Source organism: Columba livia, chromosome 10 (genome assembly GCF_036013475.1).
Source record: "Columba livia isolate bColLiv1 breed racing homer chromosome 10, bColLiv1.pat.W.v2, whole genome shotgun sequence".
Taxonomy (NCBI): Eukaryota; Metazoa; Chordata; class Aves; order Columbiformes; family Columbidae; genus Columba; species Columba livia.
This window is the reverse complement of record NC_088611.1, coordinates 20,689,642-20,714,359: the sequence shown is the minus strand read 5'-3', so window position 1 is coordinate 20,714,359 and position 24,718 is coordinate 20,689,642. Positions and strand designations below refer to the sequence as shown.

Sequence of the window (24,718 nt, the reverse complement as noted above, 5' to 3'; positions counted from 1 at the left end):
TCATTGTTGCCAGCAGAATTATTAGCTTAAACATTATGCAGAGCCGCCTATTGATATTTCAATACCTACCTATATAGGTACCTCAGTACCTATTTGTACCTACCAGGGTAGGACAAAACAAGTAGTTGGTGAGTGATTTAGTATAAAAAGCACAGGTACAAAAGCTCATTCTCCGGTGCCGTTTTGGGGTGACGAGGTCGCGCAGTTAAATGCGCTGAAGTTTCTAAACCAGGTTAAAAATCTACGGCAGCAGCCGCGTTGCAGATGATGAAGTGCTGTTTTTCTCCAGGCTTTTGTTGTTTTTTTTTTAAAGTGTTTGGAGAAATACTTTTCAATTAAAAACAAGGTTTAAAACACGGCAAAGGGGCCGTCTGCCTTGATAGGTTTCAAGGCAGGGCCCGTGTGAGACGGGGCGAAGCTCTCCAGGTTCTTGCGCTGCCGTCAACCTGGGAACCTGTTTCTTACCATTTGGCATCATCCGTGGGGTGAAGGGAGCGATGGGGGGTGACCCAGAGCTGCTCGGGGGGATGTGGGGTGCAGCAGTGGGTGCTCACCGGGCAGTTCACCCGTGGCCAGAACTTTGCGTCTGTTTTCACCACACGGTCGAGTGTGACCCACACAAGGAACTCCTCAGGGCTCTACAAAGCAAAGTGAAGCCTTGCAAAGTCCCTCTTCCGCGTGTGGGGCTGAGTACTGGTGCTATTAAAACAATATTTTCAAGAAAACTGCTCATGAACTTTGGGTTTCCTCCTTCAAACCCCCCCCCGCACCCCAGGGAGCTGCGTCTCACTTCTGTGGAAACCGACTTGGGGATAACTCTTTACTCATTAAGGAAAAAAATAACCTGAGTTCCTTTTTCAGCATGTGTGTGCAAATTCCAGCCCTTTCTGCCACTGCTTCTCCTTACCCGTGCAGCCCCAGCCCTGTTTGCGAGCCCTGCTCGACAACGCCAAGGAGTCGCGGCGGCTCTACGTGTGCTGAAGAAAGCACACACAGCCGGGACGAAGCCTTCCCGCGCCGCTTCAGATGAGTTAATCATCTCTCTAACTTGTTTAGCAAGGCTTAGTGCAAACATCCATAAAAAAAAAAAAAAGAGGGCAGTTTATAGCATACCGTGCAAGCTTCATTTAAAAAAAAAACGTGCTCATTTTCAGACAGGCTTAAAACGGGGTTAGAACTAAACTCAGTCGTTCTCCCTTTGTATTTGAATAGCAGAGATGAGGAGCGAACAGGAGAACAAACATCACTTGAAAATAATTTAGAATCAGCTATTTGCTTTGGTTGCACATTGCACACCCGTTCACACTTTGATAAGGGTTTACCTTGGTGTCCCCTGTGCGGGCGCTGAGCAGAGTCTGTGCGACCCGCTCGCAGAATTGGGGCCCTAACCCCAATTGGGAGGGGCTGCACCCCCAGCGCCCCGAGGAGCCTCTTCTGAGCGGGGTCTTCAGCGGTTCCTGCGACACAGATAACAAATAATCCCCTATTTGTCAGGTGGCACTAATCTGCGAGAGATCAAACCATCTCTCTGCAACGCGTGTGTATCGTGTTTGTCTCCAGACGTTTTGCATAGCGGAAGAAAAACAAACAGCAGGGAATGGAAATGGAGCAAGTGTGCAAAGTTCAACGCAAAACGTAAGCACAGAGCAGATATCGAGGCAACAAATCGGGATTTACGGTCCTTTCGCTACCACCAAACACTGGGGGACTGGCTTTTTGTGAGGGGGGAACCCTGACATTACTTGCCTTTGGTTCCCGTTGTTGGGATTATTGTTTTAAGCCGTGCTTAATTGTCATGTCTCCACGGCCACATCAAAAGCCAAGAAGATTAGGTTACAGGGAGTGTTTGATGTCAAAATACAAAATAAATAAAAGGCAAGCTGAAAAGGTACTGTATTTTCCATGATGGCTAGTCAGGTTTTTGCTTTAAACATCTCTCTTTTTTTACTATTTATTTTGCCAAGGTTGCACTTTTAGTGACAAGATTTCATTTACTCATTTCCAAATGACTCCACTGCTTTCCTGCAACAGTTCCAAAGGGTTAATATCCCCTCTTTGATGGCAAACATGGTATAATTAACGCAAACTTCTTAAGTATCCTGGTGACCTGTAGATGGCCACATGAGAATTTTGTTATTTACTGACTTGCCAAACGTTTATTGCTTATAGCAGGACAAGTGGGAAGCAGGCATTAATTTTGATGCTGTTATCTGTGATTGCAAGTAAAGTTCATAGCAGAGAGTGCCTATATGTCAACTGCAATTAAACATTTCCCTAATTTTTTTAATGAATTTCACCTTGGTGGAGGGGGGCTTGGACTGGCAGCTTTGCACACTGAAATCCTGGCCATCCGCAGGGCAGGACAGGACACAGGACAACTTCCCCTCACCTGCGGGCTGCAAAGAAAACACTCTGGTGCCATGGAGCATCTATTTGATCCTTGGCTTCTCCACAGAGACGGTCAAATCAGTACCAACTGCGGCAGGGCACAGAGGGAAGTTTTGTGGTGTGACATCTCCCCTTGGAAACCAGCCTGAAAAACACCAAAAACGAAGCCAAAAGTGGCTATCAGGTGAATATGTTCATTTATCACCAACCTGGACTGGATTAGAATGCGTGACCTAGAAGTAAAATGCTTTGTTTAGCCCAACTCCCTGGGCCATCTGGTCCTCTCAAGTAAACATTTCTAAGTGAGATTAAGTGACTGTTCTTTAAGCGTGGTGATATGAGTGCAAACCAGGCTGCTCTGGATCTAACAGATCAAACCTCCGCATCGGGGCAGCCGGCTGGGGCCGATTCAGAGGCACCATTTGCTTGAACAGCTTTGGCTGCAATTCTCCGTGGTGCCGGCTTTGCGGTCAATCCTGATTCCCGTCTGATGTGTCGCTGTCAGATCCAGAGCTCTGTCCCAAACCCAGGGCTCAGGTTGCACCAAGGTGCTGCTGGGAGCTCGAGGGCCCCATCAGAGGAAACTTACGGGAGAGACCGCAGAGAGAGCTACACGGCATTTGCAGTATAAACTTAAGTTGCATTTCCGAGCACCAAAAGCTCAGCTGAGCAAAATGCAATTGCAGGGTAGGACATACAGCGGAAAACAAACATCCAGCAGGTAGTAACACAATAGAGAACTAACTCCTCCTTCAGGGAAAGGCTTCAACATACCAACAGGGAGGGAACTGCTACTGTTTGGTCTATAAAAGCTGAATCGCGGAGGTATAATCTTAAGCCAGCCTACGCAGCAATGCCGGAGAGAGAACAGCTACCGGCCCATGTCCTGTTCCCCTGCCTCTCCCTGTGGTTCTGCACTCTGGCCCACCTGGAATTATTCGGAGGAAAGCTGAGTCCAGCTCAGCAGGGTCAAGAACACATGTGAATCATTTGGAGTTGGGCCTCTCAACACCAGAGTGTGAACATGGACCCTCCTTTCTCCTAAACACTTCAGCACTTTGCTAAAGTCTTTGCCAGTGCTTATATTTTCCTCTGGAGCTCAGTTCAGCTCCTGCCTGCTCTCCATCAGGCAGAGAGGACATGGCAGATTACATAACCCGGGAAAGCATTATGTTGGCTCTTCCGGTTGTGATGCTCCAGACTCCTCAGCATCTTCGTAGCCTGCCGCTGGACTCCCTCCAGTAATTCCTTGTTCTTCTTCAACTGGGGAGCTCAGAACTGGATGCAGAATTCCAGATGTGGCCTCACCAGGACAGAGCAGAGCAGGAGGAACAACTTCCCTCGACCTGCTGGTCACAGTTTTTCTAATGCACCTCAGGACACCATTTACCTTCTTGGGCACAAGAGCACATTGTTGACTCACGGTCAACCTGCTGACCACCAGAACTCCCAGGTCCTTCTCTACAAAGCTGTTTTCCAGCATGTCCACCCCTAACCTGTACTGGTGCCTGGGGTTGTTCCTCCCCAGGTGCAGAATCCTACACTTGCCCTTGTTGAACTTCATCAGGTTCTTCTCTGCCCAGTTCTCCAGCCTGTCCAGGTCTCACTGGATGGCAGCACAGCCTTCTGGTGTGTCAAACCCTTCCACACAGTTTGGTATCATCAGTGAACTGGCTGAGGGTGCAATCAGTCTCTTCATCCAGCTCATTGATGAACAGGTTGAACAGGACAGGACCTAATACTGACCCCTGGGGAACCCCACTAACTACAGGCCTCCAAACAGCCTCTGCACCATCGATCACAACCCTCTGAGCTCTGCCATCCAGCCAGTTCTCAATCCATCTCACCATGCACTCATCCAAGTCACACTTCTGAGCTTACCTGTGAAGATGTTACGAGAGACGGCGTCAAAGGCCTTGCTGAAGTCAAGGTAGACAACATCCACTGCTCTTCCCTCATCTACCCAGCCAGTCATACCATCATAGAAGGCTATCAGGTTGGTTAAACATGATTTCCCCTTGGTGAATCCATGCTGACTACTCCTGATAACTTTCTCTTCCACATGCTCGGACATGACATCCAGAATAAGTTGCTCCATCACCTTTTCAGGGATGGACATGAGGCTGACTGCCCTGTAGTTTCCTGGGTCATCTTTCTTGCTTTTTTTGAAGACTGGAGTGACGTTGTCTTTCTTGCAGTAATCAGGCACCTCTCCTGTTCTCTACAACCTTTCAAAGATGATGAAGAGCAGCTTAGGAATAATATCTGCCAACTCTCTCAGCACTTGTGGGTGCATCCCATCGGGACCCATGGATTTTTTTGCGTAGACTTGTTCTTCCTCAATCAAGGGAAAGTCTTCCTTTTGCCAGACTTTCTTCCCTATCTCTAGAGTCTGGGATTCCTGAGGGCCGGCCTTCGCAGTAAAGACAGAAGCGAAGGTGGCATTCAGGAACTCTGCCTTCTCTGTATCATGCATCACCAGGGCATCCATCTCATTCAGCAGTGGACCTATGTCTTCCCTCACCTTCCTTTTGCTGCCGACATACTTGAAGAAGCCCTTCTTGTTGTCCTTGACATCCCTGGCCAAATGTACTTTGAAGTGGAACCTGGCCTTCCTCACCTCTTACTCCCTTAATTAGATTTCTTGCTCGTAGGGATACATCGGTCTCGAGCTTGGAGGAGGTGATGTTTGAATATTAGCCAGCTCTCTTGGACTCCCTTACCTTCTAGAGCTCCAACCCATGGGATTCTTCCAAGTAGAACCTTGAAGAAGCCAAAGTTTGCCCCAATGAAGTCCATGGTTTTAGTCCCACTTATTATCCTGCTTCTCTCCTCTCCTCTTTTTTTTTTTTTTTCTCCCTTGTAAAATCTGGAAGTAAAAGCAATAATTTTGAGAACTAATCTGCTAGAAGAGAACCAGATGAACAAAAAGGAATAGACCAAAACCATTCACATCACCTTTGTACCCACAGGCACTCTGGGCTGTGCAGTATTTTCCTCTCTGCAAGCATAACTCCCACCAGCACAGGGAAGATGTTCCTCATGAAGAAGCACATCCCTGGAGACAGACCATTGCTTGACCTATGCCAGGACTCACCCCAATCCCTCACACACTTTCTGATAATGAGCAAAGTTACAGCACTCCACGCCTCAGTTTCCCCTTGCAAAACAGGCAGAAAAAAGACATGACCTGCCCTATCAGCTGTGTACAAGCGTTGACTCGCTCCAGCCTAGCAGACTTCTGGGCAAGTTCTAACAAACATCAGCGTGTGGTGTGTGCTGATAGGCGCTGGGAAAGGGCACAGCACTCTCCTCTCCAGGTTAGAGCCTCCTCCCTGCTGACCTGTTGCCCTGCCCTTAGCATCTCCATCCCGCTGTGTGCAGCAAAGATGACACACTGGAGAAATGAGTCATTGGAGCGGATTGCCCGGCTGCTCCCGATGCCGTGCGCGCACACGGAGCCCCGCGCACACGCAGCGCGGTGTGAAGCAGCCCTGTCTCCATCTCCCATGCTGTCAGCCCCTGACCTTCCTTTCACATGCTCCAATGGGCACTGCAAAACAGCGACAGAACACAGTCACGGTATGAAATAGCCCTAATTTGTCTCCAGGCTTTTCCCCTCCTCCCCACCCCCGCCTCGGTCTCCCGCGACTTAACGTTTAAACCAGCTGAAGTTTACAACAAATCAAAGCCTCCCCAGATTGTCTAAATACGGAAAACAGGAAGTGAGTAACCTTCAACGGGAAATTGTTCATCCGATGGAGGCCAAGACCCAAGGCCCGGCGCTCTGCCGTCCTGCCCCAGCGCGGCAGGCGCGGCGTGTACGGAGCGGACACTCGGTGCTTCGCGGGAGGGAGAGATTTGGAGTCACGTTGTGACTGCTCAAAAAAAGGAGATGGTGTCCGTGCCCATGCAGAACAGTAGATAGGCATTTTGGGAGGGTTATTTTTAAGAATATTGGGGATGAGATGGAAAAGCAGACAAGGTTCGCAGGAGAAAAGAGAGAGGATGCATGAATCCGAACTAAAACAGCCTGTTGCTTCCTGCGAAGGTGAAGATGGTGAGAGTCCCACAAACGGCATCGGGCTGTTTCCAGCGCACAAGAGCGGGAAGAGATTTTATGCGCCAGCCCACTTGGTGATGAAAAGACCACTTCATTTCCTAGGCAGAGAGAATAATCATTTATTTTTGTAGAGTAACTTGCCTGCTTCCCCCCACCAGGAAGGATCCCAAATTATTTTACCGGCTGTTTATCTAAAGCCTATATTATTCACTGCTGAACTGCAACCATTACTGAGGTAGAACACAGCAGCTGTTTAACAACTCAAAACAATGCCCCTTTTTTACGGAAGGTCATATTAAGATCCTCTCTAACTGAAGGTGAACTTCTTGTTACGTGCTGCATCCACTGGAATAAAGCTCCGCTCACAATTACACTTCTGCCAGAATCACAGAACTGCCAAAGAAACTGGGATGCACAAACACATCCAAGCATGCCTGAGTTCTTCCACCCTAACTCTGGACAGACTAATGAACCACGTAGCACAAAGTGGCCCCTGGGACACAGATAACTTTCTTCTGGCCCCCTTGGAGCCTGCACCTACGCTCATGGGATAAGTATTGGCAACCAAGCCCATGGTCTCCGATTCGAGAAATGGACAGCCAAAAAGCAGGCACAGCCCGGTTTGGAGTCCGGCAGAGCTGTTGAGGAGATGTGTGTTGGTTGGCCCTGTCCTAGCTCGTCACCCCAGGGCTGGGATGCTCCAGACGAAGGGCACTCCTGGGGCAGATGTGCACACGTGGGACAGTCAGTCTCCAGGGGACATTCGTGCAGAAGGCACAGCTGGAATTAGAGCTGCCTGGCTGGCATCCTGCATCTCTGCAAAGATGTATTGAGATCCCTGAGACACACAGCTTGAGAGAAATGTACAGCAGTGGGTAACTGCTGGGTCTTTTGAGGAGGACAAGTTAGAGATGAAGCTTCTGGTTAGATATCTTTGCTGCAGCATTTTAAATATTGCTTTGAATTTACTTTAAAAAATAAATTTAAAATAGTGGTTTTAGGCAAAAATATCTTTTCCTCCTGCTCCTACAGCCTTTTTTCTGCAAAGATTTCCATAGATTTCTCATAGGAGACTAAAACTGGACCTGTGGCATTTGCTTCACAGAGGCTTTTCTCTCTTGCATAAAGATTAAGTTTAGTTGGTTGTTTTGGTAGCAAACCAGCTGGCTGGGAGAAAGATGCTCTTAATCAAACAGCCTCGCTGCCTCTCTGGGGAGAACTCTGTCTTTTTTCCCATCACAACAGGTTTCCTCTTTGTTCTCTGGTGGGCAGGTGTTGTCCCACTGGGATGTGGAAAAGGGCAGGCTCTGATCCCATTAAAGATAGCCCCATTGGTAACAGCTCAGAGGGGCATCCCTAGGTTGTGGGAGAATACGCCTGTCTTGCTTCACTGGCTGGTGAATAATAGGGCTGGCTCTCAGTGATACTTGCAGGGTTTTTAACAGGAGTCTTGTTCTCCAGAGGGACAATGAAAGGGAAAGGAACCCAGAGGGTGATGGCTGTGTGTGGCATGGCCAGAAATCACAGCTGGTCCTGAAAGTGATGGGAACGGAGAGGATGCTTCTACCCAGGAAAGGTGCATAGAAATGCTCCCCTGCTGCATTACCTGCTTGCTCTCCTCTCTCTCCATCACTTCCACAGCAGGCTGACTTTGAGGGGTGTGAAAGTGAATTTTGCTCCAGTGGAAAGTGAGACACAGATAATCCCAGAGATGGAAACGCTACTGCAATCCCTGGTCTCTGCCACTCCTTGGTTTTCCCATCTTGAGGGCTATAGCAGATCTGTTCTGGTTCCTGGGGAAGGAGGACTGGATGGGTGAGCCAAAGGAGGTCAGGGAGCTCCAACCACATCCCTGGCCTGGATGACATGACGGGGGAACAAGGGTTTTGGTTTGCTCACTGGAGCCTGTCTGCATGCAGCCCAGCTGTAGCATGGAGTAGCTTTTCTTCTGCTGACCTTGTGCTCACAAGAACTGGGATAGCAGCCGGGATCTCCAGGGCATTTCCTTCTTCTGTGCTTTCGAAAGTGATCCAGGAGGTGAGTCCACTGTGCCCAGGAGCTACAGAGTCCTGAGATCTAGGGTAGGCTCTACACCTGCTTAACTCAGAGGTTTAGTATGTCTGCCTGCTCACTTAAGGCAGGAATTATCTACCTCACATAGGGTTGTAGCAAACCATTAGTCTGTGTTAGTTCAGGCCTTGGACATGGTCATGTCCTAGGAATGGAAACTTGAAGCTGGAGAAGCACAACAGCCAAAATATGCAGCTCTGACTGCAAATCATACCGTAGGCAAGTCCACAAAGTGTGCACAAGCACCAGAGGCTTGTCCAAATGAAGCAACAGCTCTGGCAGACACTATGTCCAGAATCCCTGAATTTCCTTTCTTTGGCAAGATCCCTTTGGCCAGTGTCACTCCAGCTCCAGCAAAGCTGTCCATGAGGGTCCCACACCCACTCAGCAAGGTCCTACATCCTCGAAAGAGTTAACTCAGAGCTCCTGAGTCAACGCACAGGAATGCAGCCACCTCAGGTAGAGTCTCACCGGGGCCAGCTTGAACATTGAACACCGCCTGCATGGGCGCCTGCACAACTCCCACTCAACAGCAGCTAAAGTTGTGTCAGCACTGACAAGAACAGAGGTGGTACCAGCACGTTAGACAGCTGGCTATATTTTAACATCCTCTTTTTACTCTCTTTTCCTACATTCTTCCTTACTGCCACACAGAAATCACGCTCCTTTTGGCCTACGCACCCTGCATGCGTTGGACATCTTTACATCTGCACGCTGTTTCTTGGTGCTCCCTTCCCACTATTTCACTCTTCCATTTACATGCTTGCTGAATTTACCTCTGTGGCTCACAAACCAGCCAGTCTCCTTTATTTACACTGCATTATGGCCTGGGAAGACGGGTCATTCTCCTTGCGGAGCCACGGCTGCGGGCTGCTCCTCCACGCACTCCAGCCCTGCCTGAAATCACCGCCCTGCTCAGCATTCCTGCAGCCTGCTTTCGCTTTCAGCTCCCATGCTGGACAAACCCAGCTCCCCCTCCACGCACACGTATGTATGTATTTATACACATACCCCTCGCCACAGAAAGAGACCTATTTTGCAAGGTTTAATGTGCTCCGAGTTCTGCTGTGGACTCTTCCCCTTTTGATGCAGCTGTGGTTTTGGGGCAGGCTTTGTGGGTTTGAGAGAGTCCTTGGATGCCTTGGGAAACGTTCTGCAAAAGCGGACTTTCTCCCCATGCATTCTGCACTCCAGCCACCAGGTCCTGAAATCTCTGTGCACAGGATTTCCCCTGTTTAGATGAACACAAAATCCACTTGCCTTTCAGGCATGGTTTCTGATTAATACTACCCGTTTACGTCTGCAGTGTCAGGCAGAAAAGCAGGAGAGGCAGCTGGACTCCCTCCTGCGTTGCCCACAGCTCTGCCTGGGCCACAACACAGCACCAGGATGCTCTGAGCAGGCTAAGGAACCCCACACAGCTTTGCTGCAGATCTGGAAAGAACAAGGTCTTAACCACTACCCTTAAGGTCTCTGTCCACGACACAGGAGAAGTAATACTACCTACCTTGTAGAAAAGAGAGAGCCTGCAAGCACCAAGTAACTGTGAAACAAACTCTCTCTCCCTCTCCCGTGCTTGTCCTAGCTACTCATGAGGGAAAGTAACCCTGGCTTAGGAGAGCTGAGGATTAAACTAACACACCAGGTACCACCTGCTGCTTTGGCAGCTCCAGCTCAGGGTTTTGTGACAAGCTGGGTGCTTGACAGCAATATCCCTTTGAAATGCCATGTATACTGCTTAAGGTTTGGAAAAGCCTTGCTCCGGCACAGGGTAATTGTCAATATGCATGTAGACAGGCTTCCTGGGGTTGGCTGGGGGCAAGAAGGGGACAGCTTGGGGGGGAAAAAGCTTCAACCACAGCACAAGGCACGTCTGTGCTCCTAACCAGCTGAACTGCCACTTGGCCCTACAGAGTTAGAGCAGCCTTGAGGTGCATCCGACAGGCAAAGCACACAAATGCTGTGGAAAAAACACCGCGAAGCAACAGAAACGTCTCAGAAGGTTTAAAAGTACCGTTGTTCAGCCTTGCCTACTTGTATGGGAAGCGGGAGCCGCGGCTCCTGAACATGGAGCTGGCAGGCAGCGTAAGAGAGGAGAGAAGAGGAGAGGGGGGCGAGATATGTGGCTGAGGAATTTGCAGCCTTCAAGTTGCCTCTCTCCCTCCTCCTCCTCTCGCAGGAAATGAAAGAAACCTCTTTTGTGGCAGGAGGGTGGTAGGTGTGTGTGCGTGAGCGTGAGCTGGGGAGCAGCCCGGCCTGACGGGCTCCTTCCCAGCGTGCAAGCCTGCATGCACGGCCGTGTGTCTGCACACACACGTGTGCACGGCCGTGTGTCTGCACACACACGTGTGCACGGCCGTGTGTCTGCACACACACGTGTGCGCGGCTGTGTATCTGCACAAACGCATGTGCACGGCCATGTGTCTGCACAAACACATGTGCACAGCTGTGTGTCTGCACACACATGTGCACGGCCGTGCGTCTGCACACATGCGTGTGCACAGTTATGCTGAAGCGCCCGGGGCCGCTTCTCAGAAGCCTCCTTGTGCGTGTCTGAAAAGGTGGATCAGGCAACGGAAGTGGCGAAACCACCAGCGTGCCCAGGCCCCCAATGACTGCCTTTTCACTTTTTTTTTGTTTTAATTTCTGTAAAGCAACCCCCCCACACACCTTCTTCCTCCTTCCTCCCCTGCTCTGCCCTGCTGAACCGCAGCTCTGCGGCGGCAGAGCCTGAAACTGGAGGAGAGCAAAAGGCGCAAAAAATGCCCATGGCCACTGCAAAAAGCGATGCTGGGAGTCAGGACCGGCAAAACTGGCCATGTGCAGGGACATCTGCAGCTGCTGTCACTCGGATCAGAGCGGGCGGCTGCTTGAACCTGAGGAGGGAAGGTGGCCCACGTGTCACCCCATAAACCTCCCGCCACCATCCCGCTCTCCATGCAGCACAGCCCTTGCCTCCATGGAGGTCTAGGCCTGGGGAATGTGGTGGGAAGGACAAAGGGGGCTGGCAATGGGGTAAGAACTGCCAATTTAATTGTCTTTCTGCTCTTCAAGACACTGGCAGCATCCTGGAGGCCAACAACACACACAATTTCACCTGTGACTCCTCTCCAAGGGGGTCTCCCTTAGCCTCTGTTTCCACAATAATGGGGACAAAAGAACAGGTTGCTTATCACCATCCCCACCCACCGAATTACGGGGGTACCTGCACAGCTTGACGATGCTCCTCAGAGTTCCCAGCAGGATTTGCAAGAGGGAGAGGAAAAGCATGGCTGAAGATCACGCTTCTGTTTACACCTCTGTAAGCAGCAGAAGGTCCCTCTCGCCATGCCTGGTCCCGAGGCGGGTGCTAGCGGCGAGCTGAGGACTGAGAAGGTGGCTCCTTCTCTAGCCTAAGCTGGCGAGTGAGACCGGCTTCCTCAGCATGGCGATGGCAAACGGGTCTTCACCATCCCCTGTGGCCTTTGACCACCCAGGTCCACAACCACACAGCATCAGCCTGGCCCTGGCATGTTCCCTTCAGGTAACCACAATGGATCCCCATCATGCGCCCCCAATTTGTTCCTCTCTGTGTGCGGCTGAGCCCCAGTGGCAGGAGTGCAGCCCCCTTGCAGATATCACTGCTGGCACAGGAGGTAAAATAAATCAGAACAAAACATGCTCAAAGTCATCATGGTAAAGGCAAATCCAGCTGAGAGGAAGGATGGAAAAGCTGGCGGGTGAGAGGCACAAAGGAAAGGGCTCTTTGGAGAGTCATGTTGGGAAGAGACACTGGGATGTCATAAGGATGCAAACTCTAACGACAGTTTTGATAGAGATCCACTGAGCCCTCATTCAGCCCTTCTAGTTTTCTGGATCAAAAATAATAAACCCTACACAAATAATAATTTTTTAAAAATACATATATTTTTTCCTTCATGTGGTTTCTGTAGAACAAAAGGTATTGGGGTGAAAGAAAGGAAGTGCCTGAGAAGGTGGGAATCTCCCAAGTGGGAAGGACAAAATCCACATAACCCAAAAAATTGAATGTGTTGAAGGGAATTAAGAAATTGAGCAAGTAAGGTGCCACGTGAGGTGATCCTGAAACCTACACATGTATAAGGCAGACGGGGTCCTTACACACACACTCACTAAGGTCGAAGAGAAAAAGAAGAGTAAATAAAGAAGAATGCAAGAAATAGGAGTGTGCAAAGCTTGCTCAGAGATCTAAGGATTAAAAAGAAAACCTTTAGTAGAAATGGAAAACAGGGAGGCAACCAAACAAGAATATTCAGTCAGTTAAGGCTTGCAGGGAAAAGATAAGGGCAGCAAAAATGCAGAATGAGTTAATTATAGCCAAAGGGATTAAGGAGAATAAGAGGCCTTTTACAAATATATCAGGGGAAACAGAAGCACAAGGTAGAAGGTGGGTCTGCTAATAATAGGTCAGAGTAGGGAAGCAAAATAATGAAACAAGGGGACAAATCATGCCAACAGCAGTGTGGGCATCTTCCTGTTACCAGCTGGTCCGCGACCTCCAAGCCAGCACAACAGGTCCATTGACTGGGACTGCTTTCAACCCAGAGTCTCCCACTCCACAAGGCAAGGACAGATCTGAGCTGCCATCACAGTAGAGCTGGGTATGAAAATGTGCGCCGAGTCTCCCCATGCAGTGGCTGAACACCTCAGCTGAAGTACGCAATATATTTTCAGTGATTTAGTTGCCTCAGCACAGCTTTTTGTGGTGTAGGAGCCTGGAGGAAGCACATACACCTAAGTCAGGCTGGATATGCGGTGCAATGGCCTTGGAAGAAGACTTGGTTAAAACACACCGATGTTTGACTGACTAGCTATGTGCTTCTCATCAACTCCTGTGCCTTGGCTTGGCTATTTCCTCCCTGTCTGCCTTGCTCGCCCCCCTGAATGCAACAAGAATAAAACCCAGCAAATCCCTTGGGGCTGAAAGCAGGGATTGGCAGGTATTAGGACTTTGCAAAACTTGCATCTCACTGATTTGCGGGCCAGATTCTCACCTCTTAAGAAATTCTGCGCAATAATTTTAAATATTTAAGATATGCGCGCATTCCTACTGTCAGGATTTTGGCTTTCTCCCTCTCCAGAAATAAAGTTTGGCTCCAAATCCCAGGTTTCCCCTCTCAGTTCCTATAAAAGCAAGAGGCTCGGTTAGGAAAACTACAGACTATTTATGTTTTCTCAAAGTCAGAAAAGAACCGTCAAGAGATAGAAACTGTTTCAGGCAGCTCTTCCAGGGGAGGAAACCCATCCCCATGGCTCTCCTGTCTGCCTGTGGGTGCATTTTGCATACTGGAGGCTTTCCGTGAAGCAGACCCCTCAGGCACCCTCCAGCCCCCATCTGCCAGGGAGTCACACAGCGAAACAAAGGGCCAGCTCTTTTGTCCGGGGAGACAAGGTGCCAACCTGCCTGTCTCTGTTTACCGGAGGGAGGGATGTTAGCAGGGTGAGAATGGGGGGCTGGGACCATGGCTGGGGTGGGGGCCATTTGTCTTCTATTCCCGTCTCTCAGGCGCTTTCCCCTCCCTGCTGTCTCCCTCTGGTTTTTGTGTCTTGCCAATTTGGCTTTTTGAAATGCTTTAGATAGTTAATTAGGAGGTTGCTGAATAAAAATAATTAAATGGATAAATAGGCTCTATTTCTGCAAGAAAACCAGGGAACAGCCTCATAGCCCAAAGTCCTGTGAGCTGACTCCCGACAGCTCCATCCAAAAGCATAGGGTTTGACCCATGGATAACCCCATGGTAAGGTGGACACACACACACCACCCATACCTTGTCCTTTACTCAGTGTTTGCCTTTTCCTGCATCCCTACCTGGTCTGCTACGGTGAGCAGACAGATGCTTGGGGCCGAGTCCCAGGACACACCTGGCAGTTGTCTCACTATCTGAGCCATGCCAATCGACACTGGTTTGTGGATGACAGCTGACGAGTCATGGACACTTATCACCAGCAGGATTTTCTACCAACATATATTCCTGTGTGGGGCTGAACCAGAATAGTTTTGATCAGACAGGAAAGTGGGTGAAAGCCCTGAACTCACAGAGGCTTGCACCTGGAGCGGATCATCCATGACAGCAGCATGCTCCCACCGCCACACATTTGCACACTTAACCACATTAGCAATGGACAAACCCAGCCAGCAAAATGCATGGGACACCAGCACTGGAGACTTGCCTTCCACACCCATCCCACTTACCCTGGAGAACACACAAATAGCAAAAAACACTGTCAACCTTTCTCCCTTTTATCCTGTGTTGCATATTACAGGGTAAGTCAGTGCTCTCTCTCTCCCTGCTGCCTCTTTGCACTTTCAACCCAAGTATGTAAAACTACACAAGGAAAGAGAAATTAAAATAACACCAGTCCATAATAAAAGGCAGGTAACACACTTTCCTTTGTAGGTCTTCCTCTTACACCATCAGTTGGTGTTACATTAGAGGGAGTCTCCAGGAAGCTCCTGAACAGGAGCAGATCAGAGGAGCTATAATAAAAATATATGCCATTGTTCTGTATTGCACCCTCAAGCTAAGGAAATGGCACACAAGTGATGCTCTATAGGCAGATATACATATATTCCCCCATCTCTTGCTGTATCTGCTCAGCAGTATCACAACAGGAACCCTCATGCTTCTTCTATCCACTCTGGCACTCCAGGGCCCAAAGGGGAGCAGCGGGATTGCAAAAGCATCGCTGCTTGCCCGGGTCAGCCCCTCCTGGAGCAGGGACAGGGTTCGCTGGCTCCCCCGACTCCCCAGCCTGTTCCTCCCCTGGGTTGTAAAACCCAGCTAGAAGGAGAGGGGCTGTTGTGGGGAGGGAAAAGCAGGTAGAGCCCAAGCCAAGAAGCAACAGCACCCAAAGCAGCAGCCGTGGTGGAAGGCAGCGCTTTGCATGATCTCATGAATCAGCCGCGACACTATCTACAGTGAAATGCCTGGGAAGGGGTTTCCCATGTCCTACCCTGACCTGGAAGGTTGAATCCACGAGGGCCTGAAGGGCATTTTGATTGCCAAAGACAAAGGCTACATCAGAAGGAAATGATATTTTATTTAACCTCTGTGTCACGGCGGGGGCCTGAGGGGAGGGTAGAGGCAGAGGGGCGGTGACAGAGGCGTGGGGACAATACAAGGGATCCAGAACAGATAACTCAGCAACATATGGGCTTTCACTGAAGCAGCATGTCCCACCGAAAAGCCAATTTCCCTTGACGTGCTGTCAGTCGCTGCTGGGGGAGGGCAGAACCCTGCGTGCAGCCCGTGGTTCGTCAGGGCTGTGTTCTGCCATTCTAACGTGCTGCTCAGCGCCAATATGGAATTTCCTTTCGGGAAAGGACCGCAGTAATTGTCTCTCCTATTTACACAGAGCTTTCCAGACAACGTGCCAGAAGCAGGAGCAAAGCTCCCAGGGACACCCTGACTTGGCTTCAAAGTCAGTGAACGCTCTGAGTACCCAGCATAGAATCATAGTATCATAGCAGCAATTAGGTTGGAAGAGACCCTCAAGATCACTGAATCCAACCATTAACCCCCCAGCACTACCCCACGTCCCTGAGAACCTCATCTCCATCTGCTCAACCCCTCCAGGGATGGTGACTCCAGCACTGCCCTGGGCAGCCTGTTCCAATGCCCCACAGCCCTTTCCAGGAAGAAATTGTTCCTAATATCCACTCTAAAGCACGGTGTAGGATCAGGCCGCAAGACTGCAAACCTGTCAGTGCAAGGACCAGCTCTCCTGTAGATGTCCCATTCCCAAAATGCGGCTGGCGGCCATAAAAGAAATCAACATCAAAAGGGCTTTGGCCTGATGGTGTGGGGTGGGCTTCACTCCTTTTTTACATGGTATTAGAGCTACAAAGACTTTAAAGGCTTTCCCGACAGGACATTCCTGTAGGAAGCTGTTGTAGGTGTCCTGGGGACCTGGGTGATGTGGTGGGTGGGTGGGGTAGGGCTATCTAGCAAGGTGGGAAGGCAGGGGAATGCAACAGAGCCTCCAAGGGAAGGTGGGGCCCATACCACCCTGGGTGGTGGGCTTTATGCAGTAAGGCCCTGGGGGAAGGGTGGGGGACATAGCTGTGTGCTACAGCCTGTGGTGCCAGCAAGGTGAGGTCTGGGTGGTGGAGGCCACTTTGGTCTTCCTCTGATGAGTGTGAGAGCCCTGCTCTCAGCACAGGGAAGATAACACGCATACCTGACCATCTCCAGCTCTTCTGTGAAGCTCAGCCTTTCTATGACTGTTCTGTCTCAGTTTTCACCAACCCAGAGGGTGGATCAGAGAACCAGAGGTGTGAGAGGTAGCAAAGACCTTCACCCCACATCATTTCCTCTGGTATTTCATCAGACCAAGCAGGCATGCATGCAATGGCACTTTCTCACTTCCTTTGGGAGGTAGTTCCCAAACCTCTTAGGCACCCAGGAACAGGTGGTATTTTGCCAAACTTCTGTTTCCCTGTAAGTAGAAAATAGTCATGGATGTCAGTATGAATTTTTGCAAGTGCAAAAGACTTAAAAGTGGCACCCCCTCCCGTCTTCCCACAGTACCAAAATATCACACGTCAAAGATCCTCCCGCTGAGAGCTGAATTCCCCCTTCACGCAAAGCTCAGGGACTGAGGCTTGTTCCAAGCGCTGCTATTTCGGACTCTTGGTCTTTGACCAAACCATCACATTTCAGGCTTGTGCTGAAGACCTGGGGACCATATTTGTTTGTAGTCCCTTTGCACGTCGGGGCCCAGCCACGGTCCCGCTCTACTTGGAGATGTACAAAGGCAAGATAAAAACTCAGCCTGTCCTAAGCCTGATCCCCAGATCTGTGTTTCCTTAGGCCGGGCACACACCAGTTCTCCATCTCTGCTGCGTAGGGAACCTACAGCACAAATTGATCTGTGGGGAGCACAACCCAAAGTGTCAAACCAGGGCCTTTGACATTTTCCACTGCCACCAAACCTGTTTGACCGAATTGCAGGTTAAAAAGGCATTGTGCCTATAATTGTTGGGCTTTAGAGAGCATGTCTTTTCCTTTAATGAAATACCTTGCTCATTCCATTCAAAAAGGAACCAAAGACTTCTCAGGTTTATGATAAAGTTGTAAAAATTTTATTTACCCCATATTTCCTGCTGGGTTATTTATGAGGCATTTTGTCAGCTCTCATAAAACTGCCTAATAAAATATATTTTCTTACAAAAAAAATAAAATCATTTGTGCGAAACATCTTGAGAGCAGCGAGGACAGAGTTAATGGGATACACACACGTTCCGACCCTGGGAGAAAACAAAACAGAACGAAAGCCAGGCATTGTTGTGCTGCATTAGTTAATAATAGCTTTAGAGCTAAAATCCTGCTCCCACTGATGTTACTGGAAGTTGCTCCTTAATATAAAATAATCAGAGAACCATCTGCCATGAATCGCAGAGCCCCAAAATGAACCTGAAATGCATCAAAGCACCCAGAAAGTACACCTCTCCCTTTGGAATTTCACACGAATCGTCAGCTCAGGAACTTTTCCTCTAAAATAAGGTGGCTTAGATTTATGTAACTCAGGGATGGATGCAAATCGGCGCTCAGAGCTAGACCCCAAGGTTGGTTGATTGTTAATACAGTAACTTTTACCTAGTTAAGAGTCAAGGTGCAAGAAGTGAAGTTCCTTCACGTAAACCAGGAGGAAATCCCATCTTGGTGGTTGCTGTCGGATGAACAGCCTGGCACAGGAAAAGCACAACCCGCCCGCTCCAGGCGCAGCTGGGGTACATTTGCCTCTCTTGGAGCCCAGATTTCCAGTTTTGTGTCACATGTTTGCATCTGCTCAGTTCTCCACGGTCTAAACTTTTGGGGTTTTTTTAGCCGTGCTTATGTTCCCTAATCCCAGCGGGAACTTTGAAGCACTAAGTTTGTTGTGCAGCGCTACCCTGAACACCTTTCATTTCAACCCTTGCAGCATCACTCCAGCCACACTTACCTCTTGCAGATAAGCAGGACACAGGTAAAAAGTCCTTTTTCCATGTGTTCAGCTGGGCCTGGCTCACTCAGGAGCTCAGCAAAAGTATTTGAGCTTGGAGGCACCAGGAATATAAAGGAAGCAAGAAAACAATGAATAAAGGAAAACAAAAAAAAAAGAGAGAGAGAACCAGGGAGGGTTGTTTTTAAAACAACAAGAGCTAGATGCTGGGAAGCGGTCAGAGGTCTTTTGTTCTGTGCCTGTACAGCACTTAGCACAACACAGCCCCAAATTACAGCCGAGCCCCTCGCTCCTGCTGCTGTGCAAAAGAAATGGCAGCTGAGTATGGGAAACAGGGAAGGAGCCAGGTTTGCAGAGGTATTTCAGTGTGTAAACACACAGGGGGATATTTATTTATGGATGCTGGTAGAGGTCCTATTTCCAACAGAAGCCAAGGGCTCACAGCTCTGCTGCTTTATCAGTGCCAGCTGGTGTTATCTATGCCTTCAGGTACATGTTATAGCTGGGTTTACCACTCCTCTCAATAAGACTTGTTTTTTGAAAGCCACTCTTACCATGGGATCACTCTCCCGTGTGTCTGCAAAGTGCTCTCACATCGGGAGGTCCTGCCTCAGTCACCTAACGCATGGCAGCGGTCAGCAATCTGGCAGGTCTGTGCCGCTTTGGGCACACACGGATCTCGGGAGGTGCTTTTCTTTTGCACAGCTACATTTCTCAAGGGAGGCACAAGGGGGTCGGGAGGTGTCTGGGTGACCCTGGGACCTGGAGCTGGCCAGAAATCCCCTCTCAGCCTGGTGTTGAGGGAGAGAAGGGAGGAACTGCCAGCTAAACTGAGCAGGGGTGGCTCTCAGGAAAACAGCGAGCATGTACAGAACGTGGGGTGTGCCAGACCTGGGCTTTAGACAAGCAGTTCAGGAACTGGCTGTGATTTTAACTAAACTGGACCAAACTTCCTCCAGCTCAGCCCTGCTAGAAATGTCAGACAGAACAGAAAATGTGCTCTACAGCTGCTATATTCTCCCTAGGCTGAACGAAGTCCATTACACTAAACCAGCATGCAAATTCACGTTGGACTCACCTGGAACTTTCATCAGCCCTCTAGAAATGAATGCAGATGAACTGCAATGCAGAGAGTGTGGAGAAATGTGTCTAAAGGTTCTCTGGATGTGGCTCTGAGCGTTGAGTGGAGATGGAGAAGGAAGAGCCATTTTCACTCCCGATAGCAAACAAGCTCTCAGGGAAATTCCTTCTACAGCTTAATTCATTTAAAAAGAAAACACCTTTGCCTCCCAGCTTTCAAGAAGTTTTGGCATCCTTCACAACCAGCACAGTCACTTGTTCCAGAATCAACAGTTTTGGCCAACGACTGACAAGGAAGGGCTGCTCTGCCTCAGTGCACCAGGGAGAAACCAGCAGACACCTTATTTGCACTGGTGGGACTCGTGCTTTTGACTCAGCTTGTGAAAGGTGAGCTGGCAGGATGTTAACATACTGCACGCTCCAACAAACCCCGGTGATGACAGAGCTGCTGGCATCCAGAGCAATCCGGCCCAGGGTGGGAAAGCTTCTTCCCGTTCCACCAGAACATTGCTATTAATGGGGCAGATTCCAAAATCAAAATGACAAAAAGCATCTCCAGGCGGGTGTCAGAACACATGGTGCTTAAGCTCAAAAGCTGGCATGGGTGTCATCCTTAGGAGGAGAAACATAAAGGAGGCAGATAGTGGAGATGTGCGATAGCCCACGCTGAGGTCTCTGAAAAGCTGCTGTTGAGGGGAGTCCTACCAAGTGACTCCAATCATATGAGCAGACGTGAGGATCATAGCTGCCTTTATCTTCTTTTTATCTTCCTTTGCAACAGGCGATGTTATTTCTCTTCCCCAGTGCCAACCGGCATCAGTGACCAATTTATTTGCATCAAACACAAAGATATGGGATGCCTGAAGCCGAGCGGGACCCTCAAGTAGGGAACACTCTGGAGCTACTTAATCAAGTTTAGAGACCAGAGAAGCATCCAGGCTTTCCCACCACAGTAGGAGAAGATGAAATTCTTTAATTGTTTGTGTTTGAGTGAAATTCATATAAAAAGAGGATTTGGGATTCTGGGGAAGCTTTAGAGCTGAGTCTGACCTTAAGCCGTGTTTCTGCACAGCATCGCACGCTCTCACACTGTGCTCCCAGCACCCGCTCTGGGAACTCAGCCCTCACTCACGTCCCTCTTCCTTAGGCACATGGAGGGATTTGGGGAGGCAACAGTTATTTTATCCTATAGTTTGTACAAGATCTTTTGGGGCCTGTGGTCCAGGCAACTTAAAAGCAGCTGTGCCTCTCATGGGCAGACAAACATGCAGACACTCTGCATCCCATTATGGCTCAATTCTCCAGTTACGCAGAAGTCACAAAGTGGTTTGGATCCCAAACTACGTCTCCCATTGGGTTCTGTCTCTAACCCCAATTCGAGCATACCGGCGATGTTTAACCTATTCTTCTCTCATTGTACTCCCCACAATCCTTCTCACAGTGCTCAGTTTTCCAAAGAGCAGTAAAAAGGTTAAGACAAATCAAGTTTAGCATGTGGATTTGCTTTGAATGACAGAAATAACAAGCAATTTTCATAATCTTGTCCTCATTTCGGACTGAAGCTCCATGACCCGGGTAAGCTGGCTGCTCTTTGGACCTGAACAAGGTCCTGTTTGCTTGAGATTCAACTCAAATTTGGAACTAGCTGTGACAACGTGACATTGAGGAATGCAAGCAGAGCAACCAACAGCTCAGATGCACACTGGAAATGTCAGGTGAAGGACCTGGATGGGCATTTCCTAAACCACAGACAAGGGCATTAACGCTGCAGTCCGCTTGTGCGGCGTCTCTCAGTCTTGATAAAGACAAACAGGTTGGTGGTGTTGGGTGTCTTGTTTTTAATTGGTAGATACAGGGACCACTGGGGCCTGTTTTAATTCCTTTAAATCTTGAAAATCCTTACAGGGTGGGAACTCTGCCTTCCACCCTTCTTCAGCTCATGTTCTCAGGTCACTTGTAGAAAGGAGGAAGATGCCTTTCCCTCGCAGGCTCCATGAATTTTGGTGTCGTTCTCGATATCATACCTTTGGGTAGAGAATATCATCGAAGCTGCGACACAAGCACAGGCTTGAAGGTAAAAGAACAATTCCTTTGACTCAAAAGGTGCCAAGATGCTTGGCCTTAAATGCCATCTGGCACAGTGTAAATCTCACTGACATGGAGACCACATAACCAAACTGATAATCGAGGAAAAAAAAGTCATGACAGGACTGACTGGTTACCTCCTTTCCCCAAATTATCCTATTTTAGCAACACGTATCTATGAGGAATAACTAAAAAGACTGGGGCGTTTCAGTCTGGCACATAAACAAGTGAGAAAGAATATAGTAAAAGTCTATAAACTGCTGAGTGGCATTGGCAAAGGTGAATCAGGAACAACCATTTACCACCTTTCTCGGCAGATGTGGGGAGCAACCAGGGCAGCGGGGAGGAGGCAGAGTCAGAACAAACAGAACGCAGCGTCTGGCCCCACCAAGTCTCTGTTTTGAAAAAGAATCCTAACGAGGGCTACCAGCCCTGACGAGACTTGGTTGAACGAGCCCCAAATCTCTGCACGCTTAACTGAAGTGCAAGTCTGGTTAATAACAGGGAACCTTTGTGAGAGGTTGTCTCAACTGAAGGGAAGGCAGATACTGTCAGTCAACCCTAAAAAAAGTAATTTTAGCCTTTTCCTTTCCTGGAAGTGACATGAGAATGGGTTATGAACCTTCCACATGCTGGTAATGGCAGCAACGTTCAGCAGTTGGAGTATGGCACAGGTTGGTTCAAATTCTCACCTGCTTTTACCACGAGTTTATCATCTGGTGTTACAAAACACATCTAAGGTCTTGGCATACGAGGAGCATCAAACCAGCAACAGCCAGGGACCTGTAGTCTAAAATTTGGCTCGACTTTCCAGCTTCTAGACGAGAACGACAGCCTTTGCCTGCTGGTATCTTCAGGAGGGTGGGACTTCGCCTAAGAGGTGTGGAGGTGCCCAAGTGTTAGTTGTGCATATTTGAGTCAGACCGAGCAGATTAACCCCCAGCTTTTCAGGGTAAATTGGCAGAAGACAGAACCATCTGCAAACTGAGAAATGCAAACAAGGAGGGAAAAAAATCGGTTTTGCATTCTGAAAGAAAATGCAATGTTGTCGTTGTTGTTGTTGGTGGTGGTGTCTTTTTTTTAACTTGAACTTGAGTGCCATCTCCTCCAATTTACACCTTCTGGCACAGGAATGAAACCATTCCAATCACAGCGACTGGCTAAGGAATGTTGAGGCTTTCTGAAGTCGCAGCCCACTTGGTTAGCTGTATTTCTTGAGACAGAGAAACAGCAATCTTTCTACTTTTAACATCAATAACACCAGTTATTCTCCCAAAGAATTATTATCAACAATTCCTTTGCTATATTTACAAAGAAGCAGGGCTATTCTTAGAGAAAACACTAAAAAAGCTATTTTATTTAGCTTTCTTGGCAGTTATACAAAAATGTAAGGAATGCAGTCAGTTAAAAACATCAAATCCCCAGCACGAGCCTATAAGAGCTTTCTAATGCATATTTACAGTATAGAAAGCAACCACTTTCCTGTTTTGTAGAACAAACAGGGAACCTTCTCTTTTCCTCCTTGCTGTTCTTGAAGTCCAAACATTAAGTGAGACACAGAATGCCGCTTTTAATGGCGTGGGTTGTAAACTTTTAACGCCTAGAAAATGGGACTTTATACTATACCCTTCTCTTCCTAAAAAGGAATCGGAGGCAAATTTTACTGCTGGGTTTAGGAAAGTTCTGAATTGGCAGCTCAGGGTATCAGAACACTCCTTTAGCCACAGCTTGGTTTGCCATAGGGAACAGCAGAGCTGAGTTCTTCCACGCTGCACCCAGGTCAGTGTGGGGACACCAAGCTTTGGGGACACAAGCAGGGGACAATACCGCTGTTTCCATACGTGCAATTGCATCTTGGTGCAAAAATCTCTGTCTTAGGGGCACTACTTACTGCTTAGGAAGGAGACGGTGGTGCATTGACATCACAGCTTTCTTGATGACACTGAAAACAAGCAAAGACATAGGTTATTGCTTGAGGTTTAGAGGGGGTTAATGGGTTTACATCTTACAGGTTGAAAATTGACAAATGCTACCTGTGTTACTTGTGCTGCACAAAGCCTCAAAGACTTGGAAATGGACATGACAATACCTCTCTTAAAGAACAGCCTATTTCACAAGGGAAAAAAACTTTTGGGGGTTTTGTAAATTAACTGGTATAGACAGCATACTGCAAGGAACAATCCCCTACAGGTAGGGATGCAGGTATTCAACTTCTCCCTCTTTTTCAGCTATAACTCAAAACCCTCTGTGTTTCTCTCTTAAGTTTGCCTGTGCTGGAGGCCTCCTGAGCCAGCTTGAAACCCAAGATCTGGAAAGGCTCCAGATCCTGTTCCCCATACTTCAAATTATCCCAGGTCTCCCAGGTTAGAGGGAGACTGGAATTCTGCTCCTCTCTCCCCTGAACCACATCACCGTTTATTGCTATTCTGTTGCTAGCAAGCCTGTTGTTTAAGACACATTTTCAGTGTGTTCCTCCCACTGCCACCTTCCTCAGGGAGGTGATCAAACTGCCTTTAAAACACCCTACACATGTTTGTTTTCATAACCCATATTCATTGCATCGCTTGGCTCCTGCTGCAACGGCACAAGGCGATGCCAGGTTGGAACGAATCCTAAACCGGACCATAATCACATGGCAGTGAAGGGACGGGACCTAGGGGAGTAATCACTCCTTGTGGCAAATGATGCAACCCCAACCAGGGTTTCTGTGGCCTTTGTGATTTGTACCATAACCATATGCTTCTACTTCAGAGCGATCAGAACTGAGCAAGAGCTTGTCCGGAGGAAACCAGGCAAGAAAGTGACTGCGCTCAACCAAGTGAAAGGAGAGACTCGTGCAGCTTTTGGCTCCTGTTCACTGTCATGTAACAGTTTCATCATCATAAGAGGTGTCAATAAGATACCGACAGGGTGAACAATTGTCAGACAGATTTTCACAGAGCCAGTTGACTGGACCACGGCGGCTTTGTACACAATGCCAACGCAGTGTCATTTCTAATGGGGGAATTTATACAGCGTAATTATGTCAGAATTTGCTCCAGGCTACACACTGTTGCATTATAAACCTGG

The 24,718-nt window shown here is 48.7% G+C and overlaps 1 long non-coding RNA gene across 2 annotated transcripts; it reads right to left on the bottom strand.

Moving 5' to 3' along the window:
* Positions 1-177: 177 nt before the first annotated feature.
* LOC135580479 (uncharacterized) lies at positions 178-10,096 on the bottom strand. Of its 2 annotated transcripts, none has more exons than XR_010475168.1 (3): positions 4,270-10,096; positions 2,390-2,533; positions 178-1,457 (listed from the first exon to the last, which is right to left on the bottom strand). It is a non-coding gene; the product is annotated as an uncharacterized LOC135580479 (long non-coding RNA). The 2 variants fall into 2 exon arrangements; XR_010475167.1 differs by lacking the exon at positions 4,270-10,096 and adding an exon at positions 3,546-4,218.
* Positions 10,097-24,718: the final 14,622 nt, after the last annotated feature.